The sequence below is a fragment of the Triticum aestivum genome, chromosome 1A, assembly GCF_018294505.1.
Source record: "Triticum aestivum cultivar Chinese Spring chromosome 1A, IWGSC CS RefSeq v2.1, whole genome shotgun sequence".
NCBI lineage: Eukaryota > Viridiplantae > Streptophyta > Magnoliopsida > Poales > Poaceae > Triticum > Triticum aestivum.
The window spans coordinates 16,634,260-16,659,565 of record NC_057794.1 but is presented as its reverse complement, the minus strand read 5'-3'; the positions used below and the strand labels follow the sequence as shown (position 1 = coordinate 16,659,565).

Below are 25,306 nucleotides of genomic sequence, written 5' to 3'. Positions count from 1 at the left end.
CTTCATCTGGCATCCTCATGTTCTGATCATAGTCCGCTTCTGGTGCAGCTCACAATGGTGGAACCAAAGAGGGGTCGGGCGTCGCCCCGGTATGAGATTATGTGGGAACGGCATCCCGCGCTAGCCGAAGTTGTGGCAAGGAACTGGGCGAGGAGCAATCCTGCTGGTGACCTCGCGGCGGTCCGTGAGGCCCTGCATGACATGATGAAGGGGCTCCGGGCATGGAGTAAGGAGCACTTTGGCCATGTGACACATGAAATTGAGAAACTACGGGAGGAGTTGGCTGATCTACAACTTAGGGATGTCGACCGTGCTGAGATCCGCCAGAGAATGTTTCAGCTGGATGAACTATTGTATCGTGAAGAGATGATGTGGCTTCAACGGTCACGAATTACGTGGCTGAAGGAGGGTGAATGCAATACTGCTTACTTGCATCGGAGGGCCGTTTGGCGTGCAAGAAGGAACTATATTCAGAAGCTGCGACGGTCTGATGGTACTTGGTGCTCATCCCCTTCTGACATGGAACGAATGGCGACATCTTATTTCAAGGAAGTTTACACCAAGGATCCAACCTTAACTCCGGACAGTGTGCTTGATGGAGTTTTGCCGAAGGTGTCTGAAGCTATGAACAACAGGCTGTGCGCCCCTTTTTCTGAGGAGGAGGTGTCGAATGCTCTTTTTCAAATAGGTCCGTTGAAGGCGCCCGGAACGGATGGATTTCCAGCAAGGTTTTTCCAGCGTAACTGGTCAGAGTTAAAACCTCAAATTATTGCAGCGGTGTTAGACTTTTTTGTCTGGTATTTGCCTGAAGGTGTTAATGACACGGCAATCGTCCTTATTCCGAAAGTTTCTCACCCCAAAGAGCTCAAGGACTTTAGGCCGATCAGTCTTTGCAATGTTATTTATAAAATTGTGTCTAAATGCATGGTTAATCGGCTTAGGCCGCTGCTCTCAGAGTTGATATCGGAGAACCAAAGTGCTTTTATCCCGGGCTGGCTTATCTCGGATAATTCTATTATTGCCTTTGAGTGCATTCATCACATACAAAATCTGAAAGGAAACAGTATTGCTGCGTGTGCGTATAAGCTTGATTTGTCCAAGGCCTATGATCGTGTTGATTGGGACTTCCTGGAGAAGGCGTTAAACAAATGGGGGTTCTCAAATCAATGGATTTCTTGGATTATGACATGTGTAGATCAGTACGATATTCTGTCAAATTTAATGGGAAGTTATTGGAGGTTTTTACACCTTTGAGAGGACTTCGACAAGGTGACCCATTGTCTCCTTTCTTATTTCTATTTGTTGCTGATGCTCTTTCTGCTCTCCTGTCAAAATCAGTGAATGAAGGAAGCTTGAGAGGAGTGACCATTTGCCGTGGTGCACCAGTGATATCTCACCTTTTATTTGCGGATGATACCTTATTGTTTTTTGAAGCTTCTGGCCAGCAAGCGAACATTGTTAAAGGTTTGTTGAACACTTATTCCTCGGCGAAGGTCAACTTATTAATCCCGAGAAGTGTTCCATCCTTTTCTCTGGAAACTGTAATGTGTCAGTGGTGGAGGAAATCAATAATATCTTGGAGGTGCAGCAACAAGTGTTTGAACCAAAATACCTCGGTTTGCCGGTACCTGAAGGTAGAGTGCATAAGGGTCAGTTTGAGACCCTTCAGGACAGGCTAAGGAAAAGGCTAATTGATTGGAGTGAACAATATGTTTCTGTTGGGAACAAGGAGATCCTCATCAAGGCTGTGGCACAATCAATTCCAACATACGTTATGAGTGTGTTCCGACTTCCTGCTTCGGTGTGTGATGACCTTACAAAGATGATGAGGCAGTATTGGTGGGGGGTGGAGAACGGGAAGAGGAAGATGGCATGGCTTAGTTGGGAGAAGATGATGCTTCCGAAGGCTATGGGAGGTATGGGATTTCGTGATATGAGGGCCTTTAATCAAGCTTTGTTGGCCAAGCAGGCGTGGCGTCTCCTGGATAGTCCGGACAGCTTGTGTGCTCGTTTGTTGAAGGCTAAATACTACCCAAGGGGGAATTTATTGGACACGGTATTCTCAGCTACTTCTTCAGTGGTGTGGAAAGGTATTGTTCGCGGACTTGATCTTTTAAAGAAAGGCATTATATGGCGAGTAGGTAATGGTACTCTCATTAAAACATGGAGAGATGCTTGGATCCCTAGAGGACATAATTTTCGGCTAGTAACTCCCAAGGGGAATTGTCGATACAATTGGGTGGCTGACTTCTTGGATGAGCATGGTGCATGGAATGAGCAGCGGCTCAGGGAACACTTTTGGGACTTGGATGTGCGGGAGATTCTGAAGATTCGTACATCTCCTAGGAATGCGCAGGATTTCATCGCGTGGTTCCCTGAAAAGAGTGGACACTTTAGTGTCCGAAGTGCTTACCATCTCGCAACGGAAGTTCAGCATTCGGTACACTTAAGTTCCTCCAGTGGTAACCCCTCCGGACGGAGGCCTATCTGGCAGCGTATTTGGAGTTCCCAAGTTCTGTTGAAAATGAAGATTATGGCTTGGAAGGCTGTTTCGGGTGCCCTTGCTACAAATGAGTGCAAGAAATATAGACACATCTCAGTTAGGGATGGATGTCCGTTATGTGGGAGAGAGAAGGAGACGAGCTTCCATGCTCTTGTATCATGTGATCATGCAAGCAGAATTTGGACACACATGAGGCTGGTATGGCGTCTTCCTAGCAATGATGTTTTACATGATACAGGACAGGACTGGCTGTTAAATGTTCTTGCGAACTGCGATGATCAAATGAGGGATTGCACGATCATGCTGATATGGCGAATTTGGTCTTTGCGCTCAGATCCTCACTCATGGCAAGGAGGCTCCCCCGTTGTCGGCGACATCAGACTACCTCCAGAGTTACATGAACTCACTCAACCTATGCGGCAGATTTTCAACGGAAGAAATTATTAAAGGGAAGATGCCGAGGGTACAGGAGGCTCCATACGTAGTTCCCAGGCCGAGCGCCCCTTTGGCTTGGCCGCGGCCGCCGGCTGAATTTGCTGCCCTCTCGGTGGACGGTGCTTTTATGCAGGAGGACGGGTCTGCTGCGGCGGGTATGATCCTACGGCGTCAAGATGGGAGTGTTATCTTTGCAGCATACAGGTGTATATTCAATTGCAACGACGCGTTGGAAGCGGAACTGCATGCGATCATGCAAGGCATGGCACTGGCCGTGCAGCATTGTTCCATGCCAATTGTTGTGCAGTCAGACTCAGCATCGGCGTTGGCAGCATTGACCGGGGAGAGTTTAACCAGGTCAGCTTATGGACACTTGGTGACGGAGATCAAGCATCATATGGAGACTCGGGAGTTTGTTCCTTCAAAAATCAAGCGTGAGCAAAATAGGGTAGCACATCAGTTGGCTTTGTATAGTCGTACGGAGTTCACTACTGCTGTATGGCTAGGGAGATGCCCTCCTTGTATTGAGGATTTGGTACCTCTTGATTGTAACCCTATGCATATGGAATAAAACTCTCTTTCTATCGCAAAAAAGGCCAATCATTCACGTTGGTTGATTAGTATTTCTGCACCTGAAGATTAGAGAACAACAATAGTTGCACCGACACTTCTTCTGATTAAAATAACTATGTTTTGGATCCGGTTTGCTATATCATTTACTAATAACTAGCACAAATGCCCGTGCGTTGCAACGGGAATTTTTTTTGTTCCTATAAACCATGGCTGGTCGGGTCGAGGAACTATGTCACGGGATAAGTTGCTTATGATCAAAAAAATATGTATAATTTGAGGATCACGAGTTCATGACATGGAGCTTAGGACATGGGTGCCCGTCAGAGTAAATTGATCTACTGACAACATTTTCTTTTCGTAAAACTTTTGATCTATACATAACATCATGGCAACATAAAGAACATAAAAAATAATAAAATGTAGTAAGTAATAACAATCACGTCGAGCATTTCAATGGAAAATAAAATTGTTGCAAATTTAGTTCTAATATTAATGCCCATGACAACGTCTGGGAAAGAAATAATGATGGGATGCAGAACCATCTTCGCGGTAGTGTCGAGTGCTTGTATGGGAGGCCGTCATGGATGGGAGCCATTGGCAAGGAGGAGGGACTTAAGCGGCATAGCAGATTACTTGGTGGCATTAGGATGAAGTACTCCCTCGGTACCAAAATAAATGTATTGACCTTAGTAAGACTTTGTACTAAATTTAGTACAAAGTTGAGACACTTATTTTGAAATGGAGAGAGTACATTATATGGCTCATCCTAACTTAAAATTTACATCCTATATATGAATTATATTTTTGGGGCATCATAAATTGGTACCTCGGAATAAGAGAAATGTCAAAGTTAAGCCAATGATGAGGAAGCGACAACAAATAAATACAATTAATTAATCAACATTGATTGTGGACCACTAATTCAGAAAGTGCACAGGTGTGTAAGTGATAATTAGAGCATACTCCCTCCGTCCGGGTTTATTAGGCCTCTCAGCATCACAAGCATGTCCCCTTTTATAAGGCCCCGCGTTGGAAAGGTGCATGCATGCAACCATTTCATCGGTTGTATTGAAAGCTATTGTTGTTGGTGCCATGGCTGAAAAGTTAATACACTTCATGTGTGCTTTTTCATTGGCTGCATGCATGTAAGAGAGTGCATTGGGAGTGGAATGGAAGAATTAATGTGAGCAAATTACTATGTGTCTTGGTCTAAGAGAAGTTGTCTTTAGGCCTAATAAACCCGGACGGAGGGAGTAGTTAGTAGTATAGCCAACTGCTGGCTATATGATCTTGCTACATCATCTATAGCTAAGCTTATAGCCCGCAAGTACAATAGTTGCATGTAAATGTGTACTATTTTTTGATACATGACCCATCTCTCTCTCTCTCACACACACACACAATATGCTTAGAAGCACGTGCTGCAGTCGACTGTTAGTAGCCCGCTTCCCTTCTCTCTTCTCCACCTCACCCAAAATATAATATTTAAAGACTTACAGCCCGCCTACGTCATCATGTGGTACTTGCTCTTAGAATGTTGAATACTCAATACTGATCATCGACGATTAACTCAAGAAGTGCATAACTTGAGAGCAGCTAGCTAGTTAGTATATGTTAGAGCATTGTGGCTACACTATTGCACAGATCTGCAAGAATACTAAGATCACCCACAAACTATTCATGACATCGAGCATCTCTGAGAGAGAAAAACAGATTTATAATAAACTGAAGACTGTAAGTCTTGAATAAGACATGTGGCACAACATATGCAAAATCGCAAGCTTGTCAAGGGATCTAACTTTAAAAAATTGAGAACTGGAATTAAAAGCGTCTCATTTAACACTTACAGGTCATCTAACTCTCGCAATGAAAAGCCGGAAATACATGCATATATGATATATTTTCGTATTTTTCTCTGTGTCCATTTAGTGTATCTCCAAAACTAAAAAAGGCTTATTATGACTCCATATTTTGGTGTCACACATGGGATAAACATTTGATAAAAAGTTCCAACAACAAAGTAATTAATCTAGAGCAAGGACATTATACGGATATGCTCTACCAAAAGTTCAAGCCTAGTTTTCTATGCTTGAACAAACATCACCAAAAATCCTAAAACATATACATTCTTTAAAATTCAGTAATCCAACTCACACAACTGAGAAGAGAGAAGAACATGCATATAACCGTTAGTCACAGATCATCATGAAACTAACATGTTCAGTGTTTCAGATACTTATCTTTTGAACACTCGTATCCTTGTAATTTGGAACTAATCCAGCAGAAAATGCGAAGCAAAATTAGGTGCTCTCCCATGAATCATATCTGTTAAATATAAAATTTAAATAATTATAATAAGAAAGCACTAAGCTAGCATGAAACATATTAGTGCAAGTATGCTACCTCGTTGGTCCGCTGCCCTTTGCTTTTGCTTAGGCCTCTCCTCCGTACTCCTTTGGATATTCTGTTGTCTGCTTCAGGGGGAAAACGGAAATGTTCTACAGATCAAGTCCTCATATATGTGAAATTTTTGGTTTTTATAATACAGAGTATATGAATTCTCTTAAAATTTAACAATGCTTTGTGTTGTGATTAATTAAGAAGAACGATCACGGACGCGCGGCCAACACTTGTGCATCGCCTCACAGGCAACGGTTGGCATGTCCTTGAGTCACTGGTCAAGCAGCTTGCCAATGGCGTAGAAGATGAATCTGATGTCTTGGAGCTTCTCCGCGTCAACGATGCTGTGGCCGTCGAAGACATAAGCCGGCTTCTGCATGACATCATGCACACGCCTGTAGCCGAGGCTCCTCAACTCCTCCCACTCGGTCAGGATGCAGACTGCGTGCGTGACGCGGGCGGCCTCGTACGCGTCCGACGCGACGGCAACGGGCTGCCCGGCGGGCTCGCCCACCGGCTGCAGGTGGTGCGGGTGGTCCCAGTCAAACTTGTAAATGGCGAGGTCGCGCCACACCTGCTCCTAGGTCACCTGCGGGTCGTAGATGCTAACTACGGCCTCATTTTCGAGCAGACCCCGGCACACGTCGATGGCCGGTGGGAAGCACGAGCCCCCTAAGCCGACGCTAGCAGAGAGGAAGCGCGGGCCGATGTGCGAGTCCTTGCTAATCACTGGTAGAAAAAGGGCCTATAGTCCCGGTTCGTAAGGGCCTTTAGTCCCGGTTCCGGAACTGGGACTAAAGTGTCGGTACTAATACCTCCCCCCTTTAGTCCCGGTTCAATCCAGAACCGGGACTAAAGGCCCTCCACGTGGGCAGTGCGCAGAGCCCAGTCAGGAGACCCTTTGGTCCCGGTTGGTGGCACCAACCGGGACCAATAAGCATCCACGCGTCAGCACTTCTGTGGTTGGGGTTTTTGTTTTTTTTTAAAGGGGGGGGGGGGTTGGGGGTTTTGGGGGGTTAATTTAGGTGTCTCATATATTGTGTTAGCTAGTTATAATTAATAGAGAGAAGTGTCCTCTGTTATGTCCGTGCTTGGTCGACGCTACGTACTATACATACGTATATAGAAAGGACTAGACACGCTAGCTAGCTAGTAAGCAAACGAAGAAAACAGAAGATCGTCATGAACATATATGCATATATACAGAGAGAAGTGATATCGACCACCTCTCCTTCTCCGAGAGATTGGTCGAACAACAAGTTCTCGTATATCTATCTGACACTACCGGCTACATATATACAATAATTATCTCTTACAAATATAATCATACGGACTCAGGGTCCACATAGAATTCTCCGTCTTCAGGGATCACGTGGTCAAGAAAGAATGCCGCCAATTCCTCTTGAATTGCTCGCATGCGAGCTGGTGCTAGGAGTTCATCCCGCTTCCGAAACATCTAATTTGAAGAAGGGGGTCAATACATATATATATATATATATATAAATGAATGAAACTCAACACAAATGATGGTAATAAAATAAAATTGTGAATGTTGTTATTTACGTACTTCATATTGTTCGTTAGAGTACCCGCCCCGCTCACAGGTTGTGTGGCGGATGGACTCGCAGATGTAGTATCCACAGAAATCATTCCCTTGTTCCTGCCACAACCACTTTACAAGAAATAGAGGTCAATCAAACTGATAAGCAAGAATGCTAAATGGTATTGATGAAACTAGCGCTTGAATCACTAGGAGATGCGCGGAACATGCTACTATAGTACTTACTTTCGGGTGTCTAAATTCCAGCTCCTTCGGCAGTCCCGGAACTGTTTTGGTGAATTTTCTCCAAACCCTGCCGGACAAAGAAAACAATTACTTGATATCAGGAAATGAACAAAGTTGCTGATATGGTGGATAATGATCGATTTAACTTACTTCTTGAGGATTTCAGTCATGTCCGCATACTCCTTGGGATCTTTTCGTTTAGAGTCCAAGACGGTTACTACTCCCTGCTCAAGCTTAATCTCTAGGAGAATATAGTGGAAACTGCACACACATGCATAACTCATGAATTACATTACTATAACCTTGACTAATATATAAGGGAAACCGAATACGCACAAGACAGTAACACTCACCTGAAGTTGTAAGGAAAGAGTATTATATCTTTGTTTTGATTTATTACGAACGATCGTAGCAAGTTGGCCTCGGTAGCTGCGGCATGAAGTTTAACCTGAGTTGCATCTATGAGATATGTGTTAATGAACCCAATATCACCGACTTGTCTTTTCTTCAATTCGGCGATCTTCAATCTGCATAATATAGTGAGGATGATTATAAATACATGCAATGAAAGAGCTAAGCTATATAGAGAAACTTAATGACAGAAGTAGTACTACTTACAGACAGTAGCAGGCGACCGTTGTTTTATCGAGGGCCAATTGATTGAAAAACTGATAGAACTCCTCAAATGGAACAGGCAACAGATCAATTCCAACGAGGTCATGCTCCTTTTTAACTTTCACATACAAAGTACTCCTCCCCCCAGAGTCTCTGCAGATTTTCAAGTACCAATCATGCAATCTTCGCATCATCGTTGATAGAGATCTTTCATCTTTGACGAGAGGCTTCCCGTACTCGTATCTTTGTATTTGCACCTCCATGGGTTCATAATGTACTTCGTCGGGCAGGTAATCTGCAAGATTGCTATAACCGGGCACCATCCTCGGATCATTATCGACGTTGTGGCTAGGCACCTTGAGCGGGGGGCACGATTGCTTCGCTTGTTCGCCGAGCTGGGCAATTTGTTTCCCAGCTCGTCGTTCTTTCAGCCTTTGATCACTGACAGTACTTCCCGACCGCTCCGCTTCGGCAAATTCCTTTCCAATAATGCGGTCATAGTTTCCTTTCGGCGGATCAGACTTCGGTGGTTTTGTCAGGGCAGCCAGAGTGCGCTTCACTTTCACCCGATCTACCTTCTCCTCCGGAGGTGGATGTTTCTTTGCTTTCACCCCTTCAAAGAAGTTCCTCACTTCTTCTCGCGCGATCTCGGCGTTCTCCTCCAGGGTCCTCTCATATGGTAACTTCTCTGGAGTCTTCAGAGAAGGACCGAATCTGTATGTCCTCCCGCCTCTGGTTGTACTGCTAGACGCCGACCGAGCAGACGGAGCGGTTGTCTTCTTTACTTGCTTAAGCGGCGGAGGAGAAGGACTACGACGCGCCGGAGCAGCTGGAGCGGCGGCAGGTCTCTTCCGCCCTTGCTGACGAGGCGGAGAAGGAGGAGGCTGGCTGCTCGGGCGCGTCGGCGCAGGCGGAGAAGGAGGCGGAGTGCCGCCACGCGCCGGAGAAGGAGCCGGCCGAGGGCCCTGATCGTCACTCGCCGGAGGAGGAGGCGGTGGAGGCGGAGTGCCCTGACTCGCCGGAGGAGGAGGAGGAGGCGGTGGCGTCCAGTTCGGAAGGTTGATGAGCTCCTTCCGCCATAGGCATGGAGTCTTCAGAGCAGACCCCAGCCGAGTCTCCCCTTCACCGGTAGGGTGGTCAAGCTGGAGGTCCTCAAATCCCTCCGTTATCTCATCCACCATCACCCTAGCATATCCTTCTGGAATCGGCCGGCAGTGAAAAGTTGCGCCGGGTTCAGTAGGATAAACAGAGCCAACAGCCGCCTTGACCTTCAAATTCATCCATTGCGTCATAAGGTGGCAATTTTGAGACTCCGTTATAGCATCCACGGGATAGCTGGCAGGAGCCGTCAAGGCATGCTCCAGCTGAAGCAGCTCGGTGGAAGCCACGCTGCTTCTGCGCTGAGATGGCGGGGTAGCTTCGGGGGAGGCTTCGGCAGTACGTTTGCTGCGATTTGCTTCTCGTTCCTCTATCGCGTCTACCCTTGCTTGCAGCGCCTGTATTTGGGTCTGCTGCACTTTTTTCCTCCTCTCATGGGATTTGTAACCGCCTGCGTCCGGAAACCCAACCTTCCACGGAATGGAGCCTGGCGTGCCTCGTGTCCGTCCAGGGTGCTCAGGATTCCCGAGGGCCATTGTGAGCTCGTCGTTCTCTCTGTCTGGAAAGAACGTCCCTTCCTGCGCTGCTTCGATATACTGCTTAAGCTTACTGACTGGTATGTCCATTTGATCGTTCGTCCAAATGCACTTCCCTGTTACAGGGTCCAGTGTTCCGCCAGCCCCGAAGAACCAAGTCCGGCAACGGTCTGGCCAGTTAATTGTCTCTGGTTCGATCCCTTTATGAACCAGATCATTCTCAGTCTTGGACCACTTAGGCCGGGCTACGAGGTAGCCACCTGACCCCGTGCGATGGTGAAGCTTCTTCTTCGCAGCATTTTGCTTGTTTGTCGCCGACATCTTCTTACTCTTTTCTGATGTCTTGTGGGCCACAAATGCGGGCCAGTGATCTCTGATCTTCTCATATCTGCCCTTGAATTCTGGTGTCTCATTATTTTCGACAAACTTATTCAGCTCTTTCTTCCACCTCCTGAATAGTTCTGCCATCCTCTTCAGAGCAAAAGACTTGATTAATTTCTCTTTAACTGGGTTCTCTGGATTATCCTCAGGCGGTAGGGTGAAATTTGACTTCAGCTCAGTCCAAAGATCATTTTTCTGCATATCATTGACATAAGACACCTCAGGGTCTTCTGTAGCCGGCTTAAACCATTGCTGGATGCTTATCGGGATCTTGTCCCTAACCAGAACCCCGCACTGAGCAACAAATGCGCTCTTTGTCCGGAGGGGTTCAATAGGTTGGCCGTCGGGCGCGATTGCTATGATCTCAAACTTTTCATCCGAGCTCAACTTTTTCTTCGGGCCTCGTCTCTTTACCGAAGTTGTGCTCGATTCGGAGGGCTAGAAAAAAGAACAAAGACTTAATTAATATGTGTACATACCAAAACAATGAATGCATCAATCAGCTAGTCAGCATAGGCTTAACTAATATATATACCTGGCCGGACTCGGTTCGGTCACCGGAGCCGTCATCACGGTCTCCTTCTTGCACCGGCATTGGGTCACCGGAGCCGTCCTCATGTTCTTCTTCTTGCACCGGCATTAGGTCACCGTAGCCAGCTTGTTCACCCTCTCCTTCCAGACCATCGGTTTCGTTGAGAAACAACGAGATGGCATCACTTCCTTCTGCGATTATGTCCCTCAACAACGCTTCTTTTGTTGCTTCGTCTAGGGCGGTGTCCATAGTTTCTACAAATATTTACAACATGGCAATTATTATTCAAACATGACAGATGGATATATTAGTGCCAAACGTAGAACTAGCTACCTAATCATAGTAAGCTATCGGGAGGGGGTATATATCGACAACGACGACACTACATCTATGTCCCTCGACGACCCTCGTTCCCGATAAAAAAAGAGGAAGAAGAAGAAAAATAAGAGGAGAAGAAAGAATAGAGGAGAAGATCTCCTCTATTCTTTCTTCTCCTCTTTTTTTCTTCTTCCTCTTCTTTTTTTATCCTCTTCTTCCTCTCATGTTCGATAGGATCGCCGAGGGGTCGGGAGGTTGCCTAGTGTCAAGGGATTCAACAAAACCATGTCTTCATCATTAGGCGAAAGTAACATGTGCATGATGGTACGAAGCTCTTCAAAGTTGTTCTGGAACGGAGTCCCAGATAGGATAATTCGCTTTTTGGTACAAAGTTCAGCAAGAGCCTTCCGAATATCGCTATTTGGAAGGCCTTTGCTGAATTCGTACCAAAAGGCGGATTATTCTATCCGGGACTCCATTCCAGAACAACTTTGCAGAACTTCGTACCAACATGCCCTGGTTACTTCCGGCTAATGATGAAGGCATGGATTTCTTCAATACTTTGACACTAGGAAACCTCTCTCTACTTCCGGCTAATAAGAATAATAAGAAGAGGAAGAAGAAGAAGAAGAAGAAGAAGAAGAAGAAGAAGAAGAAGAAGAAGAAGAAGAAGAAGAAGAAGAAGAAGAAGAAGAAGAAGAAGAAAGAAAAAAAGAGGAGAAGAAGAAAGGAATAGTGGAGAAAAGAGAAAATAGAATATATTCTATTTTCTCTTTTCTCCACTATTCCTTTCTTCTTCTCCTCTTCTTTTTCTTCTTTTTTCTTCTTCTTATTTATTTCTCCTCTTCTTTTCGGTAGAGGAAACCCTAAATAGCTAGCAAGTATCATGGGTGTGAGATACATGTGGCCTTCGGTGTCGGACACTACATCCACGTCCCACAAGTGACGTGGGCGTCGAAGCCCGCTCCACTTGTGGGATGTGGGTGTAGTGTCCGACACCGACGGTACATGTATCTCACACCGACGATACTTTCTATTTAGGGTTTCTCCTCTACGCTCCTCGACCTCTCGACGACCCTCGTTCCCGATAAAATAAAGAGGAAGAAGAAGAAGAAAAAAGAAGAGAAGAAAGAATAGAGGAGAAGACTTCCTCTTCTTCCTCTCCTCTTCTTCTCCCTCTTCTTCCCCTTCTTCCTCGCCTCTCTCATGAATGTCCGGCGTTCTCGACCCCCCCCCCCACGTGTCGAAGAAAAAAAAGAAGAAAAAAAAGAGGAGAAGAAGAAAGGAATAGAGGAGAAAAGAGAAAATAGAATATATATTCTATTTTCTCTTCTTCTCCTCTATTCCTTTCTTCTTCTCCTCTTCTTTTCTTCTTTTTTCTTCTTCTTATTTATTTCTCCTCTTCTTTTCCTCTCTCTTCTTCTTTCTTTCCTCTTCTTATTTTCTTCTTTCCTATCCTTCTTTTTCTAAAATTGTAACTTTTGCATATATAAAACTCTTCTAAAATTGTAACTTTCTATATAAAACTTTCCTATCGGGAGGGGGAGAAGATCGAAGAAAAAAAAGAAGAAAAAAATAGGAGAAGAAGAAAGGAATAGAGGAGAAGAAGAAAAAATAGAAAAAAAATTCTATTTTTTCTTCTTCTCCTCTATTCCTTTCTTCTTCTCCTCTTCCTTTTCTTCCTCTCCTCGTCTTCTCCTTCTTCCTCTCCACTAACATAAAATGCACCAACCTAAAATGCAACAAACATAAAATGCACTAAATTGATCAACTAACCTAAAATCAGTGATAAAATGCACTAACCTAAAATCGATATCTACTAACAACTTAAAAAAATTAGTACATATATGAAAAAATGCATATATGAAAAAAACATCATCATATCATCAACAGAAAAAAAACATCATCATATCATCAACAGAAAAAAACATCATCATATCATCAACATCATCATATCATCAACCTAAAATCAGTGATAAAAAGGGCGCCGGCGGCCGGACCGAAAGTGGCGGCGTGTGGTCAGGGCGACGGCGACGGGGTTGGGGAAGGGGCGGCGCGCGCGGCGACGGCGACGGAGTCAGGGAAGGGGCGGCGTGCGGCGGGCTCGGGGACGGGGCGGGCGACGACGGGCTCCGGACGGGGCGGGGCAACGGCGCGGGGACGGGGCGGGGCGACGGCGCGGGGACGGGGCGGGCTCGGGGACGGGGCGGGGCGGGCTCGGGGACGGGGCGGGGCGGGCTCGGGGACGGGGCGGGGCGACGACGGGCTCGACGACGGGCTCGGGGACGGGGCGGGCGGCGACGGCGGCGGGCGCGGGGCGACGGCGACGGCGACGGGGTCAGGGAAGGGCGGCGCGGGGCGACGACGGGCTCGGGGCGGCGCGCGGGGGGCGCGGGGCGTCGGCGCGGGGCGACACGGGCTCGGGGCGGCGACGACGACGATGAACGGCCTGGGGACGAATGGGAGCGGTTGGCCAAAATTTCACAAGTGCTACCTTATATACCTAGAGCAATGGTCCCGGTTCGTGGCACGAACCGTGACCAATGCCCCTCTTTGTTCCCGGTTGGTGCCACGAACCGGGACCAAAGGCCAATTTTCAGTAGCCCAAAGGGCGGGAAGCGGCGGCCTTTGGTCCCGGTTGGTGCCACCAACCGGGACTAAAGGGGGGCATTGGTCACGGTTGGTGCCACGAACCGGGACCAATGCCCCCTTTAGTCCCGGTTGGTGCCACCAACCGGGACCAATGGCCTTTGCTGCCCCGAGCCCAAAAGTTTAGTCCCACATCGCTAGCTGAAGAGCGCCGGCACTGGTTTATAAGCGCTGGTGTGCCTACCCATTCGAGCTCCTCTCTAATGCAGGCTTTCGGGCCTAAACTTGCTACTGCCTGTGGGCCTATTGGGCCTTCTGCGGGCCTGAATCCTGGCCCATGTAGGGTTTCTAGTCGTATTCAGGCCGTGGAGGCCCAGTAGGAGGCATTTTTTTGGTTTTTTCTTTTTTATTTCTATATTTTTTGGTTTTTTATTTTTTTATTTCTACTTACAACTAAATACTTACAGTTTTTTAGTGATTTCTTTTTGCTTTTAGGTCACAAAAATTATAAACTTTCTGTTAGTGCCATTAGTTTTAAATTTTAAATAGTTTAAATTTGAATTTTTAAAAATTTGTGTGAATCACTAGTTTATGAATAACTTTACTATAAAAATAGAATTTTTTTCTATTTATTTTTTATTTCTACTTAAACTAAATACTTACAGTTTTTTAGTGATTTCTTTTTGCTTTTAGGTCACAAAAATTATAAACTTTCTGTTAGTGCCATTAGTTTTAAATTTTAAATAGTTTAAATTTGAATTTTTAAAAATTTGTGTGAATCACTAGTTTATGAATAACTTTACTATAAAATTAGAAATTTTTTCTTCTTTGCTATTTATTTTTTATTTATACTTACAATTAAATACTTATAGTTTGATTTTAGGTCACAAAAATTATATTCTTTTTGCTATTGAAGAATATTATAGTTTTATTTTAGTTGATCATAACATAATATTTTAATTGATTGTTTTTATTTTCATAAAAGTTTTGTAGTTTATTCTGTTTGCTATTAATTCATTCTTTGAGCTAAATGACTCTGAAATTGGAAAGCATTTCAAAATGAACTCTGAAAAGGTTGAAAGTTGGCATGGTATCATCATTTCACCCACATAGCATGTTCCAAAAAGTAGAGAGGGTTACGACAAAAACTTGATGCACTTCGTGTACAAAATGGACAATCACTTTCGAAGTATCAAAGTTTCAAACCATAAGACATGAAAGCATTTCAAATGAACTCTGAAAAAGTTGAAAGTTGGGATGGTATCATAATTTCACCCACATAGCATGTGCATGTACAAAACGGACAATGGTAGCATGTTCGTCTGTTACAAATTTGGCATGGTATCATCATAATAGTTGCGGGAGAAAGTCTTCACTTTTTCTTCGCTTGTGTCATTTGCTTATTGCGCCGTAACCATGGATAATCTTCATTGTTTATCAGGATGCTTGGGTCAGCCTTGACATTGAAGGGAGGAATTTCATGAAACTTTTCATAATCTTCAGACATGTCTGTCTTGCCGTCCACTCCCAGGATGTCCCTTTTTCCTGAAAGAACTATGTGGCGCTTTGGCTCATCGTATGATGTATTCGCTTCCTTATCTTTTCTTTTTCTCGGTTTGGTAGACATGTCCTTCACATAGATAACCTGTGCCACATCATTGGCTAGGACGAACGGTTCGTCAGTGTACCCAAGATTTTTCAGATCCACTGTTGTCATTCCGTACTGTGGGTCTACCTGTACCCCGCCGCCTAACAGATTGACCCATTTGCACTTAAACAAAGGGACCTTAAAATCAGGTCCGTAGTCAAGTTCCCATATGTCCACTATGTAACCATAATATGTGTCCTTTCCGCTCTCGGTTGCTGCATCAAAGCGGACACCGCTGTTTTGGTTGGTGCTCTTTTGATCTTGGGCGATCGTGTAAAATGTATTCCCATTTATCTCGTATCCTTTGTAAGTCAATACAGTCAAAGATGGTCCCCTGGACAACAAGTACAACTCATCACAAACAGTGTTGTCACCTCTGAGACGTGTTTCCAACCAACTGCTGAAAGTCCTGATGTGTTCACATGTAATCCAGTCGTCGCACTGCTCCGGGTGTTTGGAGCGCAGACTGTTCTTGTGTTCATCGACATACGGGGTCACCAAGGTAGAGTTCTGTAGAACTGTGTAGTGTGCTTGAGACCAAGAATATCCGTCCCTGCATATTATTGAGTCTCTTCCAAGAGTGCCTTTTCCAGTCAGTCTCCCCTCATACCGCGATTTAGGGAGACCTATCTTGTTAAGGCCAGGAATGAAGTCAACACAAAACCCGATAACATCCTCTGTTTGATGGCCCATGGAGATGCTTCCTTCTGGCCTAGCGCGGTTACGGACATATTTCTTTAGGACTCCCATGAACCTCTCAAAGGGGAACATATTGTGTAGAAATACGGGCCCCAGGATGACAATCTCGTCGACTAGATGAACTAGGACGTGCGTCATGATATTGAAGAAGGATGGTGGGAACACCAGCTCGAAACTGACAAGACATTGCGCCACATCACTCCTTAGCCTTGGTACGATTTCTGGATCGATCACCTTCTGAGAGATTGCATTGAGGAATGCACATAGCTTCACAATGGCTAATCGGACGTTTTCCGGTAGAAGCCCCCTCAATGCAACCGAAAGCAGTTGCGTCATAATCACGTGGCAGTCATGAGACTTTAGGTTCTGAAACTTTTTCTCTGGCATATTTATTATTCCCTTTATATTCGACGAGAAGCCAGTCGTGACCTTCATACTGAGCAGGCATTCAAAGAAGATTTCTTTCTCTTCTTTCGTAAGAGCGTAGCTGGCAGGACCTTTATACTGCTTCGGAGGCATGCCGTCTTTTTCGTGCAAACGTTGCAGGTCCTCTCGTGCCTCAGGTGTATCTTTTGTCTTCCCATACACGCCCAAGAAGCCTAGCAGGTTCACGCAAAGGTTCTTCGTCACGTGCATCACGTCGATTGAGGAGCGGACCTCTAGGTCTTTCCAGTAGGGTAGGTCCCAAAATATAGATTTCTTCTTCCACATGGGTGCGTGTCCCTCAGCGTCATTCGGAACAGCTAGTCCACCGGGACCCTTTCCAAAGATTACGTAGTGTAAATCATTGACCATAGCAAGCACGTGATCACCGGTGCGCATGGCGGGCTTCTTCCGGTGATCTGCCTCGCCTTTGAAATGCTTGCCTTTCTTTCGACATTGATGGTTGGTCGGAAGAAATCGACGATGGCCCAGGTACACATTCTTCCTGCATTTGTCCAGGTATATACTTTCAGTGTCATCTAAACAGTGCGTGCATGCGTGGTATCCTTTGTTTGTCTGTCCTGAAAGGTTACTGAGAGCGGGCCAATCGTTGATGGTCACGAACAGCAACGCCTTAAGGTTAAATTCCTCCTGTCTGTGCTCATCCCACGTACGTACACCGTTTCCATTCCACAGCTGTAAAAGTTCTTCAACTAATGGCCTTAGGTACACATCAATTTCGTTGCCGGGTTGCTTAGGGCCTTGGATGAGAACTGGCATCATAATGAACTTCCGCTTCATGCACATCCAAGGAGGAAGGTTATACATACATAGAGTCACGGGCCAGGTGCTGTGATTGCTGCTCTGCTCCCCGAAAGGATTAATGCCATCCGCGCTTAAAGCAAACCATACATTCCTTGGGTCCTTTGCAAACTCATCCCAGTACTTTCTCTCGATTTTTCTCCACTGCGACCCGTCAGCGGGTGCTCTCAACTTCCCATCTTTCTTTCGGTTCTCACTGTGCCATCGCATCAACTTGGCATGCTCTTCGTTTCTGAACAGACGTTTCAACCGTGGTATTATAGGAGCATACCACATCACCTTCGCAGGAACCCTCTTCCTGAGGGGCTCGCCGTCAACATCACCAGGGTCATCTCGTCTGATCTTATACCGCAACGCACCGCATACCGGGCATGCGTTCAGATCCTTGTATGCACCGCGGTAGAGGATGCAGTCATTAGGGCATGCATGTATCTTCTCCACCTCCAATCCTAGAGGGCATACGACCTTCTTTGCTGCGTATGTACTGTCGGGCAATTCGTTATCCTTTGGAAGCTTCTTCTTCAATATTTTCAGTAGCTTCTCAAATCCTTTGTCAGCCACAGCATTCTCTGCCTTCCACTGCAGCAATTCCAGTACGGTACCGAGCTTTGTGTTGCCATCTTCGCAATTGGGGTATAACCCTTTTTTGTGATCCTCTAACATGCGATCGAACTTCAGCTTCTCCTTTTGACTAATGCATTGCGTCCTTGCATCGACAATGACCCGGCGGAGATCATCATCATCGGGCACATCGTCTGGTTCCTCTTGATCTTCAGCAGCTTCACCCGTGGCAGCATCATTGGGCACATCGTCTGGTTCCTCTTGATCTTCACCAGCTCCCCCGTTGCAGCATCACCGTATTCAGGGGGCACATAGTTGTCATCGTACTCTTCTTCTTCGCCGTCTTCCATCATAACCCCTATTTCTCCGTGCCTCGTCCAAACATTATAGTGTGGCATGAAACCCTTGTAAAGCAGGTGGGAGTGAAGGATTTTCCGGTTAGAGTAAGACCTCGTATTCCCACATTCAGTGCATGGACAACACATAAAACCATTCTGCTTGTTTGCCTCAGCCGCATCGAGAAACTCATGCACGCCCTTAATGTACTCGCGGGTGTGTCTGTCACCGTACATCCATTGCCGGTTCATCTGCGTGCATTATATATAATTAAGTGTCCAAATTAATAGAAGTTCATCATCACATTAAAACCAAAGTGCATACATAGTTCTCATCTAACAACATATAGCTCTCCAGAGCATCTAATTAATTAAACCATACATTGAAACTATGTAAAACATTTCAATGCGAAAACAAATGCGATCATAATCGCAACCAAGGTAACAATTGATCCAACGGCATAATGATACCAAGCCTCGGTATGAATGGCATATTTTCTAATCTTTCTAATCTTCAAGCGCATTGCATCCATCTTGATCTTGTGATCATCGACGACATCCGCAACATGCAACTCCAATATCATCTTCTCCTCCTCAATTTTTTTATTTTTTCCTTCAACAAATTGTTTTCTTCTTCAACTAAATTTAACCTCTCGACAATAGGGTCGGTTGGCATTTCCGATTCACATACATCCTAGATAAATAAAATCTATGTCACGTTGGTCGGCATAATTTTCATAAACAATAAATGAACCAATAGTTATAAAGATAATATACATACCAAATCCGAATCATAGACAGGACGAGGGCCGACGGGGGCGGATACCAAAACCATCGCACTATATAAGATGCAATAATAAATGTAAGAAAATGATACAAGTATCTATCTAAACATACAAGTAAGAATATTTTTCCTTTCAGAAAGAAGATAAGAACAAGAGGCTCACCACGGTGGTGTCGGTGATGAGATCGGCGCGGGTGATCGATGGCGGTGAAGACGGGGACGGGGCGTGACGGACCGCTAAATCTAGACAAATCTCGAGGAAAATGGAGCTTGAAGGTCGAGCTTCGAGAGGAGAAAGCTTAAGTAGTGTGGCTCGGGCATTCCATCGAACACCTCATGTGCATAGGAGGTGAGCTAGAGCACCACAAAGCCCTCTCCCCCTCGGCCAGAAAAAACAGAGCACTGTGCTCTGCTCTTGCGCGAGGGGGTATATATAGGCACCTCATTGGTCCCGGTTGGTGGCATGAACCGGGACTAAAGGGGAGCCTTTGGTCCCGGTTCAAGCCACCAACCGGGACCAATGGTGGTGGGCCAGGAGCGAGGCCCATTGGTCCCGGTTCGTCCCACGAACCGGGACCAAAAGGTCCAGATGAACCGGGACCAATGGCCCACGTGGCCTGGCCGGCCCCCTGGGCTCATGAACCGGGACCAATGCCCACATTGATCCCGGTTCTACACTGAACCGGGACTAATGGGCTGAGCCGGCCTGGACCATAGCCCTGTTTTCTACTAGTGAATGGAGTAGGCCACCTCGATGACGTTGCAGAGATGGCGTCCACGGAGGAGATGCGCTGCACGAGGAAGGAGTTGGCGGCGAGCTTGGACAACTCGGCCGACCAGAGGTTGATTGTGATGACGCAGTCCACGGGACCCAATGCGCATACACGTCCTTGGTTAAGGACCTTCACGGTGGTCTGCCCCTCGGGCATCTCGCAGCTGCCGACGAGGATGCGGTCGGGCATGAATAGGTCCCGCACGGCGGTGCCCTCAGCGAGGAACGCCAAATTGGACAGGATTTGGTACTGGAAGCACCGGCCGTTGTGGGCGAGGATCTTCTCGATGGCCTCGGCGGGTATTGATGGACACGGTGGACTTCCCGATCTGGATCCTATCGAAGAGGGAGACGTCGGTGATCATGTGCAGAGCGCTCTCCGAGATCACCGGCCTTGCCGGCGCGGAGGCCGAGGTTCTCCGTGTCGGTGTTGACGAAGAAGAACACGATATCCACCTCGCCAACGTCGGTGTTGAAGAATAGGTTGTGGCCGCGGCACAGCTTAATGATGTCTTCTAGGCCAGGCTCATAGATGGAGCCGGTGGTTGTTGTTCCAGCCGCCGATCCACGCCTCAGAGATGTCCGCCACCACCTCCACGTCCATGGGATTCAATCAATATTTATGGAAGAAATTAGAGGAGGCGAGTGATAGAGAGTAGGAGTCGAACTGAGAGACACGTACGGGAAAGACCAAGATGAACGGACGAAATAAAAGAAGCAACACGTGAACGATATTTATTCATGAAGTATAGGTTGATTACCAAAATATATATCTATATCTATCTTTATAATATAGTACTACCTCGGATGAATAGTACCACCTCATATGTCGAAAATAATATAGGTGGAAAAAACTGAAAGCGTAAATTCACGTGAAAAAACGTATTTATTGTGACGGTGAACCAACGAAGTCAATCCGTGCTTTATTATTAAAAAAAATTAGGAATAGATTAGTATGGCTCCTCCGTTACACAATTAAATAGCACATAGAAGCTAGCTAAATGCCCAGATTAACGTGTAAAATATACTAATGACTTACGTTTCAGATTGGGGCTTCAATGGATGCATGTGCGTATCTACATGTACTTATAGGTTCACTTAGCAAATATAGTGATCTGTGCGTGATTGCTCAACTTCTGACCATACAATGACACAATTCCAGGAAAAAGAAGAGTTTCGGCCATATGCTCTCACATTAGCATAAGCTAACATAGGGTTAAATTCTCGGATGCCCACTTCTTAATATAGCTTTCTAAAAAATCAAAAGCTTTCATGGCTTATTTGCCATCCTTATGTTTTTTTTTGAACCGAAAATCATAGAACAATCGTTCTACGGTAAATATATTAAAAGAATAAAATATGAACAGAAGTCCCAAATAAAACAAAGGCTCACCCTACCCAACTCCAGTCCTAGTGAAACCTTGAGGCAACATGATAATTATGCTAAGAACTGATCAATCCAACTAGAAAGTCTATCTGCAAACTTGTCCTTGATCCTATGCTTAAGCAAAAGCAGATCTGCCCGAAAGGATGCTCTCCAAGAGAGAACGGAAGCCGGGATAGCCTTGAAAGTCACTCCATTACGCTGCATCCAAATGTTCCAGCAGCCCATTATGATAACTTCCATAGCAATGGGGATGGAGAGAGCCTGAATGGATAAGCTGACTTCATCCAACACTGAGATTCCTCTGTATCGTTGACCAAGAATGGAGCTCCAGCAGTTGAGGGCAAAATCACAGTCCCAAAAGAGATGCATTGAAGTTTCCATGGTATGAGTATGACAAAGAACACATTCATAGGAAGGAAGGTAGAAAGACTTTCTTTGAAGCAAATTTCTAGAGTTCACTCTGTCATGAAGCAGAAGCTAGAAGAATATCTTGTATCTGAGCATAGCAGCACATTTCCAAATTTGCTTGTATATGGGAGGAGCCAGCTCACTAGCAATCAATTCTTTATACATCTTGATGGAGGAGTAAGTTGTGCCCCAAGGGTAAATCCATTTATCTTGCAAAGAGGTATTCATGGACTGTTGCACCACTATCTCTAACTCTAGAAACTGCTGATGAGCTTTGACTGATAAGGGCGTATGGAAATTGCTGACCATGTCCTGAGCAGACTGAAAGAATGCCTGAGTAGACATATTTTCATTGTGCGTGAAAGAATATAGCTCTGGATATTTGTCTTTAAGTGCACCATGCCCCCAGTTATCTTGCCAAAAAACAATGGTGTCTCCTTGTCCAGGGTTGCATTTAGCCACCAATTTGAATTGAGGCAGCAGTTTCAGAATACTTCTCCACCAGAAAGAGCCCACAGGTCGATTATTAAGCACACCTCCAGGGTAGTATGAATCCCAAATTAACTTTACCCAAGGAAGATCCTCATGATTAAGAAATTTATGAAGATGTTTCATGAGGAGACATTTGCACTACTAGGAAAAGGCCTACTAATGGCGCACCAGTTTTGCCTACTAATGGCGCATCACTGGTGCGCCATTAGTATCACGCCACTAGTATTTATTACTAATGGCGCATCACAGGTGCACCATTAGTATCTGGTATACTAATGGCGCACCACCCAGTGCGCCATTAGTATATAACACCATGCGCCATTAGTATGCCTCCCAGGGCCATATTTAACCATGTGCTTTGGCACACTAATGGCGCACTCCGGATGGATGCGCCATTAGTATACTTGGCATACTAATGGCGCACTCTGTAGTGATGCGCCATTAGTATGAATATTAGTTTTTTTACTTTTCTGATTTTTGCACAGGTTACAAAATATATTATTTGACTGAATATAGACAGTAGCACACAGCAACAGCAGATTCATCGAATACAATAGAAGATTAGTCTCCGAATACAATTCATCATATTAGTCTCCGAATTCAAAAGACCGAATAAAGATAAAACATTACAAGTCTCGAGACCGCGAGTATCGAGTTTGTCGGAAGTAATACTAATCCTAAGAAGTCCTACTATTCATCATCATACAACTTCTACTCGTTATTCATAACAAGTCATACGATCATCATCTTGATAGTCATCGAACCAACCCTACTTAATTGTTCTTAGCACATGATCATCAGTATTAGGCAGGACCTAAATACCCTATTTAAGCTAAAATAGCATAAAAAAATATAGACCCTGACTCTCCATTATGGAGAATGGAGAACATCCTGTCTCCAATTCTTGCGCTTCGCTTCCTTTTGCTTCCAAGAAGCTCCTTACGACTGTCCATACATTTTTTCCATCCTTTGATTTTCATGTCTCCACTTCTTTTAGAAATCTCGTATGGACAGTTGAGATTCGTAGGATGACCTGGCTGTATGTTCAAAACATTAACACTACCTTTCTGATACATCATATGAGGCACACAATTCTCTGGGATTATCTGTTGAAAAACATAGTAATAAATTCATAGTTAGCAATTATGTACTAGTTTTAGAAGTATGCAAAAGATGCATGGATGTCGTAATAGTAAAAATCTTACCAGGGTATCTCCATGGTAGTTACCGTAGTTGAACACATGCACTAGTGGCACGTATTTACCATAATGTTGAGAAGTTTGATTGTGGATAGTGTAATTCTCAATGTCAGTACAAAATCCGACCAGATGATTTTTCTCCTTGTAAGTTGTTAATTCGGAGCCATCGGTGTAGTGGGTTTTGTCTACCATCTCCCGCACATTCTTTGAACAATAAAAATAAGCTGTCAATGGAAATAAGCTGTCAACTATTTTGAAATAAATAATATAAATTAGCTAATAACTATGTTTGAGAAACTCACATAGTGGTAGAACTGGAGGCGGATCAACAAGGACCCAAATGTCCATATTGTCTTGGTTGATGTCAGGATTACCAAGATCCATGGTGATAAGCATACCCTCATCAAAACCATACATCTTGCAAAATGCTTCCCAATTTTTGCAACCAAAATGGGTTACGCTCTCAGAATTATATAGATTTACTTCAAAGTCCACATCGTGATGAGTCCTTAGGTGAATTTTCTTTGTTTCAGAAATTTCATGGTCTTTAAAATCCATCCTCTCCAAGACATAGCGTCTTGCATGGCATGGGATAAGCTATACTCGAATTGTAAAAGATGAAAATTACACGTTGAAATAGTTGAAGTCATGCTTAATTATGAAAATAACACTTGTCATCGTTGTGTACCGTTTCAACTTCGAAGGTCTCCTCGAGCTTAATGCTGAAGCGCCGATCATCGTCCAGGTGAGGCATGTCGCACAGACCTCGATTGTCATGGCACCAGTCGCACTCCACCGGGAGACTTTCGTCGTCCGATGATGATGACGATATATCCTACGTTCATAATTCAAAACTACATCATTTAGGGTATGTCGACACCGAGGCATCCTAAAAGCTAAGCTTTTATCATTTAGGGTTTGTCGACGCTGAGGCACCCTAAAATCCTAAGCTTTCATCATTTAGGTTCTTATCGACGCCAAGGCACCCTAAAAGCCAAGGTTTTATCATTTAGGGTTTGTCGACGTCGAGGCACCCTAAAAGCCTAAGCTTTCATCATTTAGGTTTTGTTGACGCCGATGCATGCATTAGTCGCAAGTACCCCATATGTCCTATTTTTAGCAAAGTCATGCTAAAATTCACGGAAAATTTTGGCATGGCCTTTGCTAAAAATAGGACATATGGAGTACCCGAATTTGCCAGAACAGAAGTTAATCGACATTCCAGCAAACTCAAGGGCCTCTCGGGGTACCTGCAAATTCATCACGACACAATGGTCGAAGACAAAACCCAGCAAACTAGCAAGATGATCATCATGTTTAAAAGTCATTACTTGTCAAATACAGAAGAAGGAACAATTTATTTGTGACATAGTTGGCCCATACAGAAGAAGCAACACCCTGCACTAGCCTAAAAACAAGTGAAGTTTCACCCATATAAGAACAGCTTTATAAAAACAGAGAAGTTGCTATGTTTTTTCTACTGCTAGGAAAAACATCACTCATTGGAAATGAAAATCTCAGTACCAGCATTTTGAACTTTGAAACGAAATACAGTAGTAGTATTAGTAGTATATGGAGTAGTATCTTGTCTAGTAGTAATATTAGTTGTATATGGAGTAGCAAGTTTTGCCTCAGAGACTGCAAAAGCTATGTTTTTTCTCAATTCAGATAGCTAAGTGGAAAACCACATCAAGTCCTGTTTTAATACTCTATTTCTCAATGCATGCAATTGGTTTCATCTGGACTACATCATAGAACCACCAATAAAGGACACTGAAAAATATATAGAGATGCCTACGGTTCCTATCCTTGAGTAGCATGATTAGAGATGAGTAGATCTCCTAAAGGTGTCATAAGCACCTGCTGTTACTCTTGGAAGCAATGCAAACATGTAAAAGTTATTACTGTTGACAATACTACTCAAATATCCAACTATCAGGACACAAGGCATGATAATCCATCTAATCTAATGAAATCTGAACTCAACTTGATCATGGTTCATGCCCTCAG

The 25,306-nt window shown here is 44.7% G+C and overlaps 1 pseudogene; it reads right to left on the bottom strand.

Annotated features, from left to right (window-relative positions):
• Positions 1–6,107: 6,107 nt before the first annotated feature.
• Positions 6,108–20,414, bottom strand: LOC123058771 (UDP-glucose 6-dehydrogenase 2-like; annotated as a pseudogene).
• Positions 20,415–25,306: the final 4,892 nt, after the last annotated feature.